This window comes from Lolium rigidum, chromosome 3 (genome assembly GCF_022539505.1).
Source record: "Lolium rigidum isolate FL_2022 chromosome 3, APGP_CSIRO_Lrig_0.1, whole genome shotgun sequence".
Classification (NCBI taxonomy): Eukaryota; Viridiplantae; Streptophyta; class Magnoliopsida; order Poales; family Poaceae; genus Lolium; species Lolium rigidum.
The window spans coordinates 22,280,117-22,289,518 of NC_061510.1; the positions used below are offsets into that span (position 1 = coordinate 22,280,117).

Sequence of the window (9,402 nt, forward strand, 5' to 3'; positions counted from 1 at the left end):
TACAAGTTTCTCATTGCGAGCACGTATGACTATATATGGAAAACATGCCTACATGATTAATAATCTTGATGTTCTCGTCTTAATGCTATTTCAATCCTATCAATTGCCCAACTCGTAATTTGTTCACCCAACACTTATTATTGGAGAGTTACCACTAGTGTAGATAGCTGGGAACCCCGGTCCATCTCTCATCATCATATACTCGTTCCTATATGTCATTGGAAGTAGTATCAACTATTTTCACGGTGCCATTGCCTCCGTGTTACTATTACCGCTTGTTATTCTTGTTACTATTGCTCTCATACCACTGCTGCTTTCACATCACCCTCGTTACTAGTGCTTTTCCGAGTGCAGCTGAATTGACAACTCAGTTGTTAAGGCTTATAAGTATTCTTTACCTCCCCTTGTGTCGAATCAATAAATTTGGGTTTTACTTCCCTCGAAGACTGTTGCGATCCCCTATACTTGTGGGTCATCACCGCTCAGGTGGGAGATGGGGCGCCGCCCCTTGCTGCAGTGCCATGGCCGCCATCCTGGGTATCTGTCGTGGACAACGATGATGAAGGCGATGAAGAGGTTCTAGTTCCCAGAACGCCGCCAACCACCAAGACCTTCGACGCTACGGCTGTTGCTATCAAGGTTGGTGGCAAGGAGGTGGAGTGTGTGGCGGATGACCGTGGTGGATGGGAGGAAGTGTTGCCGCGACACGGCCGACGTCGCCCATCCCCGCCAGTCTTGCTAGCTGCTCGGCGTCCTGTCCCCGCTTGGCTTAAGGGAAGATGTTGCAGATGTTTAGCTCCCGGTCACCGCGCTGTGGTTTGCTGTGATAGCCTTCAGGTGCTGTCGTTTCCTGGAGAACGGACATCGGGCACTTGACTGCCATAACGCTTGGCGCCCTCTGAGCTTGTTGGCATGCAATGTCGCGCCATCGCCTCGCCAAGAGCATGCTCCTCGCCGAGCCCAGGTTGATGCCTTGCTCCCGTCCATTGTGCCTCGCCATCGGTCTTCGGTGGCAGTTGTGTCTACTCCTGTTGGCTCTTTGGCCTCGGCGGATAGGAAATCCGCTTTGGAGAAGCATGCCGAGTTGTTTAAGGAGGCCATCCGTCCTCTCCACGAGGCTGTTGACTCCTTGCACGGATGGCTGCTGGCGTTTGGGGGTTTTCTGGATCGTGCAGAAGCTGTGTTGGGTAAGCTTTCTCGGATGCCTGCCGATCCTTTGGTTCCGCCTGATGGTGGTAAAGTGAGCGTGGCGAAGCGAGACTTTTTGGTTGTTTCTCTCCACGCGCTAAGGTGGGCTCGGTGGTCATGGATCCGATCATGCAGATCATGCCTGAGCTTTTGGATTTGTGTGGTGATGCGGTGATGCCTCCTTCTATCGACGAAGCGAGGTCCGACTCGCATGCGATCTTAGATGTGGTTTCTCCGTCAAGTCAGGCACTTGGCTTTGAGAGGAGTGGTATTGTTGATGTTGATGTCTCTCTTTCGTCTGGGTCCGAGAGGCAGGTGGTTCCTTTTGGCGTTGGGGTTGCTAAGTCTGGACTGCCGGTAGCGCCGCCTAGAGTTGTTGTTGCTAGAGAGATTTGTGATTTTCTCGCCACATTGGCTATTGCCTACCCTTGATCCGGAGTGGTTTGATGAGTGCCCCAAATGTCATGGTCTGGCTCTGTTGGTGCGGTGTTGGCGTGTCATGTTTGGGTGTTTATTCGTGTCGCCTTGTGGTCTCATGTGTTGGCTGGAGTGGTGTGACCCTGATGTTTTGGGTCTTCTTTACTTGGATGTGGTTGTGTGGGCTTGGCCCGGTGATTGTAGGTTTTTGCCCGGTTTTCTCCTAAAATCTGGGCACTCTCTTCTTAATTAATGAATGAGGTAAAGCTTTTACCTCCGTTTAAAACAAACGCCCAATATTTCATGAAAACAACAAAATAACTGATTAGATCAACAAATTTAATAAATCCTTCTTCAAAACCAGCCTGTGACAAAGTTTCCAAATAGCCCAACGAATGGAAACAATGACAACAATTTAGGTATTGCGACTAGCAAGAACAAACTAGGGGAACCACAAGAAGAGTCGAGAGAAGGATCCATGGCAAATGTTAGCACCAATTGTTTTAAATTCAGTTTTGCTACAAATCAGGCGCCTGATTTCTATTAAGTTTCAGTCGATATCATAAGCGTTCAATTTGTTGTGCTAAGATCCGTGCAAATCCGTGTTGCGTTAGCCTTTTCCCCTAGCTTTGCGTTCTGCCTTCTGTTTAGAGATGTGGGACGACGTGGGCTGATTATTGGCTTTTCTTAGCCATTTCCTGGGCTTTACTTTTCAACAGGCTGGGTATGAGAGTGGGTTGTACGTATGTTGGGCATGTTTCGTTTCTGTTTCTTTTGTTGTTTTTCTGCCTGTTTATTGCAAGAATTGGCTATTGATTTTTTTTACGGTAAGAATTGGTCTAAATTATGGCCTATGTGCAACTTTATTTTTGAGAATCAGTCTATATGCAACTACAAGCCTAGTTTCATACACGCAACTAGGTTCCTAGTTGCAGCCTATGTGCAACTACAAGCCTAGTTATTATATCCTATGTGCAACTAGGGTCCTAGTTGTACCCTACGTGCAAGTAGGGAGTCAGTCCCATCCAATCGTGCGATTAGGATAGTTTGCGTCCAATGTGCAATTAGAAGTCTAAGTTGCATCGTATGGAACTATGCTCGTAGTTGCATTCTATGTGCGATTACAAGTCTAGCTGCATCTAACACGCAACTAAACCCTAGTTACAGCCTATATGCAACTACGAGTCTAGTTACATCCTACGTGAAACTATGGCTCTAGTTGTATCTATGCGCAACTACAACCCTAGTTGCATCCGATGTGCGATAGGAGCCTAGTTACATCCTATGTGCAATTACCAGTCTAGTTGCATCTTACACGCAACTAGGCCTCTAGTTGAAGCCTATATACAATTACGAGCCTACTTACATCATAAGCGTAGTTAGAGGGCTAGTTGTTGCGTGTAAAATGCAAACAGACTTGTAATTACGTGTAAGATGCAACTAGGCCCGTGATTTACCAAGGATTCAGAAAAAATAACAAAATCCAAGACTGACTAGTTTAGCCCAAAAAACTAGAGGTAAGAAATTCTTGGGGTCAAAAACACGGTGCGTACATATATACGATATATATGCAGGCTGAGTCAGATGTGTTGGGTTGGCCATCGACTGAGACTTTACTAAATATCGGTCGCCTTATCTCTAGGCGTTCCCTTTTAAATTTGGCTCCAGAACATTCAGAGAAAATATATAATATAGATTCCCTTTCATTGCAAAATTAACACCTAGAGTTACATGTCCACTTACGCTTTATGATACTGTCCTTAGTTGCTATGGCATTGTGCCAAATGAGCCTCAACCATACCTTAATCTTCAGAGGAATTTTGCTCTTTGAGATATGTCCAAACTATTGCTGCAAAGATGTTTATACACCGATTTCACACTAAACTGGCATGTCTTTGTCTATTTGCAAAAAGGTGAGTTATCTTGCTCATTAAGATTTATGTGAACTAACAGATTGACAAGCCCATTCATTAGTTCTTGAAGATATACATATAACCATGTTCTAAAACAAAATCTCCAACCAAGTATATCAGTATCTGCTAGAGAGATCGTTTCTTCATTACAAATGTTGAACATTTCTAGAAATTTGTCTTTCAGAGGGCTATTGATAGACCAAGAATCACCCGAGAAGCTTGTTCTTTTTTTCATCCCCCACTTTCATCATTCTCCCAGTCAGATAGAGATCTTTCACATGCATCATATCAGATGAGAGAGCTGAGTTCACAAGGCCTTTGTTTTGAAAAAAAAAAACAGCCAATCATATGTGAAATATTGTTTCCTCTTGAAGTCTTGCCAATGACCATTACCATTTCCACCACCACTTACACATCAATCTAATATAGAATTTTGTTAGACCCTTCAAACCCAACCGACCTTTGCTTTTTTGGTTTGTGTATTCATTTCCACTTAACAAAATGGTACTTCATTTTGGTAGCATTACCAACCCAGAAAATGGATCCTGTAGGTTTAGCAAGATTCTTAAAAAAATTCTTGTGCAACAATCTCATACTCCCTCCATATTAAAATGCAAGGCCTCTAAGGATTAGTCAAAAGTCAAATCTTACTACCTTTAATGAAATATTTTGAAAAAAAATATTTACATCTACACTACCGAATGGACATGTTAAGAAAAATATAATTTATGATGAATCTACTGATATTTAGTACTGTAAATATTCATATTTTTATATATAAACTTGATCAAACTTGAAAAAAATGTTGACTTTTAACTAATCCTTAGTCGCCTTAGGTTTTGAGAAATAAACATGAACTGGTCTTTGTTACTCTCCCACCTATGGACATTGCTCCACCTATCCAATGTTATCGTGCCTGCCAGTGAAGCGACGGCGAACGCATCAGATAATGCGCCAAAACGTGATTGACATGATACAAAGGATCGGTGCTCCCGTGATTACAAAATGAACATGAACCAGGTGCTCCCGTGATTACATTGCATCGATCGATCTCAGATCATTTTCCCCCTAAATCTAGGTCTAATTTGACCGCAGCTGGTGCACGGTTACCAGCGTGCGACCCGCCGCCGCGAGCTTCTGCAAGACTCCTGAAATTGCTGGTCGCGTGGATGCGGCTTGCCCGGTCTACCAAAACTAGATAATCTTGTCAGCTCATGGCACCATTTGCTCCCATTTTGCTGTCCTAGTACAACTCCTAGCTAGCTCTCTGCATGCGGAAACAAAGGAATTTCAGATGCATGTGAGGAAAGGAGTATCATGCATTGCATATTGGTAAAAAATTATGTGAAGGGAGGTAGCTCACCTGGCTAAACTCTGGCGAACTCGCCGTCCCTGCAGACACCTACGTCGACGGCCATCGTCCGATCATTGGTGCCGTTATTGGGGGACGATACTACCCTGCAGCAATTCCTCCTCGGAGACTGCAACGTTGGATTGCATCAGTATTAGCACAACGAACAAACTTCGATTGGACGAAAATGCAGATGATACGAAAGGAATGCAATGGAACGAGGGCAATGCGTACCCGTTTCCAGAGGTCGGGGTCGGGCTTCTTGACGATGACGACGCGATCCAGCAGCGTGGCCGGGTCGGAGATGCGCCACCGGCACCTGACGGGGTTCACGACGCGATGCCGCTCGTACTCAGTGACGGTCGTCAGGACCGTCGCGTTGGCGTTCCGCCGGCGCAGCCGCCTCTCCATCCGCGACCGCCGCATGTAGTACACCTGCGGGCGCTGGCAGGGGTTCCGCGCCACGGGCCGCGTGTTGAAGGAGTAGGCCGTGTAGTCGGCGCGCTTGTACCAGTTGAGGAAGGTGCGCATCGGCGTCTCCATCTCCCGCGGCGACAGCACCCCGCGGATCACCACCACCGCGAACCCCCACGACACCGACACCGTCCACTGCTTCTCCCGGTCGTAGCACACCGACTGCTGCGCCACCGCCGGAGGGTCCAGCCGCACGGGCCCCTTGAACAGCCTCCGCAGCGCCGCCGTCCGGGACCTCGCCCCGGGAACAGCGGCTGCAGGAAGTCGAAGTGGTGCAGCGTCACCAGCGGCACCACCGGGTGGGAGCCCAGCAATCCCAGGACGTCGCCCCAGATGTCGCACTGGTGGAACCCGAGGTGGCGGGTCAGCGGCACGCCCAGCTCGGACATGCACGCGTGGATCCGGTCGTCACTGCCGTAAAGTGCCGGGTACCGGTGCATGCACCCGTCCTGCATGCGCGCCAGCTGCGCGGCCAGGGCGCGGCTGATGGCGAACCCGCCGCCGCCGAACGCCATGCCGTAGGAGAAGATGAGGTTCTGGATGTGGCTCTCCGACGGGTTCCCGATGTAGTACGGCTGCGTGTGGTCGTACTTGGACAGCACGTCCACCAGGTTGTCCGGGAAGAACACCGTGTCGTCGTCGCCCATCACGAACCACCGGACGCCGGGGAGGCCCAGGCGGTAGCTCTCGGAGACGATGCGGGAGATCCGCAGCGCGGACCGGCTGCCGGCGCCGTGCGTGTAGGGGAACTTGGACGTGTCCGCGCTGATCTTGATGCCGGGGAGCTCCGTGGAGGAGTTCCGGGAGTAGTACTCCGGCACCGGCTTGTCCAGCCACACGAAGCCGCGCATCTTGCCCGGACGCCACCATACCTTGATGTACTCCCGCCGGCTCTCCCACAGGGACGCCGACGCGCCGATGCCGAACACGATGTGCCGCAGCCCCGTCGGCGCGGCGTCAGCCCTCGGTTTCGTCCGTGCCACCGGCGTCGGCGGACCTCGTATCATAGCGGACGACGGTGAAGACGACGAAGAAGAGTTGCGCACTCCATCCGCGCCCGCTCGGAGACGAGCCACGGCATTTCCTCCAGCCGGCGGGCGCGATCCGGAGTAGAACGGAGAGAGCGCGAAGGCGACCACGTAGACGGCCAGCACGGGCAGAAGCACGTAGAGGAGGAGGCCGTAGAGGAAGAAGGAAGCTCTGGACTTGGGCATGACCTTGCCGCCGGCGTCGGAGGACATGGCAACAATGGCGTCCTTGCTGTGATCGATCGATGATCGATGGTGCCGATCGATCGCCTCCTCCTTTCGTGCAACCGAACAATGTCAGCTCGACGGCATGGCCAGGGACGACGAGTGGCTGGAAGAGCAGCGACCGATCCGCGATGGCGGCATGGTTTAATATAGCGCAGTGATTCGCGCGCGTTCGTTTGTTGCCTTGGCGGTTTGTTTCAGTCTAGTGGGCGGACCGAGTGCGAAGATGATAGCTGCATGGTGCGTGGCGATCAGACTGTGGTTGGAATGGAATGGAATGGAAATAGATCCCGGGAGCTCAGGGTGCCTTCATTTTGATCGATTCTCCTATGTATGGCATGCATGGTCAATTAGCAAATCGTAATTGTAGGATCCAAGGACCAAGGGGCAGTCAACTGTTGCCAGCCTTTGGTTAACCTGGACTGGAATGTTTCATCGTGTATTCCTGAGGCTGTGCTTGCGGAGTAAATTTGCCTAGATTTGTTCGCTTACACTACATTTTATTTTTATGGGAACTAGAAAAGTGGCCCGCACACATGCGTGGGCAACCATGTAAACATGCCTATACTTTTATAATTAAAAGTTCATCCAGGAACAAACTAATGCATAATCAGAAACCAAATGCTTCTGCATATCTTTATTATGAATTTATTATTAGGAAAATACATAAAATAACGTGTGATTATATTTATTGGTTTTCTTTCATGCACGGGTTCATCACACTGCGAGTACAATATTTGAGAATTATTTATAGCAAAATCTTGAAATGAAAAAATATAGGAAAAATGAGGAATCTTCAAAACCAATGTAACCGTATGAGTAGGGGAGTGATGTTTTGGAACATGGGAGCATATGCTCCCTATATTTTGAAATGCATCTTACACATATTTTAAATTTCAAAAAATTGAAACAAAAAATTCTCACGTACATCTTCATGTGCTACACGCTCACAAAGTCGTTTCATAAAAAATGAACTTATCGTGTGACGTGTGTAAAAAAGACAAAATTCAGTGCTGAAAACAATATTTTTCACAGGATAAGTTTTCTCTTTTTTACATAGGCCACAAAAAATATTATTTTTTCGTGAAACTTGACGCATACACATATATTATGGAGATGTACATGTAGAATTTTTTATCAAAATTTTTCCACACTTCGAAATATGTTTTGTTGGTAGAGGGAGCATATGCACCCGGGAGCCGAATTGAATTTCTGTATGAGTAGGATAATTTAGGAAGTGTAAGAAATCTTGTGAAACATTGATTGCAAGCATTGGAACTTCTCTTTATAATAAGTTACTCCGAAGTTGGTAGCCATAAGTACTTCTGTCCAAATGGTATTGACAGCCCGAAGTTCTTTCTTGATCTTACAAGTGTTAATCTTGTTGCTACATTATAATCTTCGTGTCATCGTTTGATTCATTTTTCGTGAATAACCTTCAATCCAAATATAACTGTGTAAGTAGTTACAAAAATACCATGAATATTATGGTGAGCCTTTCCTTTCCAATTAATATTATCACAGCAAAAGGTCCAGAGGTTGCACTTTGGTTGTCGATTTCTGGGTTAATATTGTGGTGATGGTATGCATGAGGCCAATATCGGAAACAGAGCCGGCAACATGTTAATATATAGTAACTTGCCGTGTTAAAAAGAACATGGCTGCAGTTTTGGACTGTGTCAGTTACATAGCTCGGAGTACAGATAGCAGCGAAAAAGACATGGATGCCATGGGCATTCTGTGTTTTTTGTTCTCTATAACAGAATTGAAAATAATAACATGGAGTATTTGTTTAGAATTTTCCATCTCGTAAAATTATGTTTTGAATTGTGTGCTGACATGAACAACACGAATATGGTTGATTTAAACTGCATTCTAAGGCACACACGCCAATTCAAATAAACTTTCCAAAGCACGAAAAATGATGGGCGTTTTCTTTGTACAATGATCTAAATAAAATTCTAGTGATCATCTTATATTTTCTACCAATATAAACTTGATGTTTTCTGCGAGAAAAAAACCATGATACCTGATGGAACACATCCCCTTGCCTTCTAACTGGTAAGAAATAGTATAAATAGTCACAATGTGGAATTGCAAAGTCCAAAGAAGGGAAAGTACTCTATGGGTTCTACAGATTACGCAGTGGGTAGGAAATAATTTTCTACCAAAGAGGGGAGATAGTCATATACCTTACTGGATTATTAAGATGTCATCATGTTTTGCTCCAATGTACTATCACTGGAACAACGTAGGCAATTACACTCAATCTGGAGAAGGAGAGTCAATCCTGCAAGGCATGAGATACAAGTAAGACATGGTGAAGAAATTTACCACTAAGTCCTTTATAATATTTTACATTTTGGAGCATATATGAACAATCTTAACATTAGGTACACTTGGTAGTGGCCAATGGCATTGCATCACTGCAATCTTCTACAAATAAGCATGATCGACAATATGTTTATCAGACGTATTAAATGTTCTAGAATTACTGATAATATTCAACATTAGCTATGAAGATCGGTGCAAAATTCACTTCCAATAAACCTCGAGCTAAATTCTGTGTATAATAAATTTAAGAGCACGATCTTCAGGGTCTAATTAAAGAAAAAGTTAAAAAAGAACCTTGCCTGAGCTTGATCCATAACATATACGTAGGAATATCATCCGGCAGTTCACTATTTTTGACAGGGTATCGGAAATCAATTACTAAATGAGAAAGAAATATGTGGTTCCTAACCATTCAACGGACCTGAGAATATAATAGGAAATTAAGAATAGTTGCTTCTTGCTGAGTAGTACA

The 9,402-nt window shown here is 45.9% G+C and overlaps 1 pseudogene; it reads right to left on the reverse strand.

Moving 5' to 3' along the window:
- Window positions 1–4,885: 4,885 nt before the first annotated feature.
- On the reverse strand, window positions 4,886–6,763 carry LOC124695058 (annotated as a pseudogene).
- Between the last annotated feature and the right edge of the window lie 2,639 nt (window positions 6,764–9,402).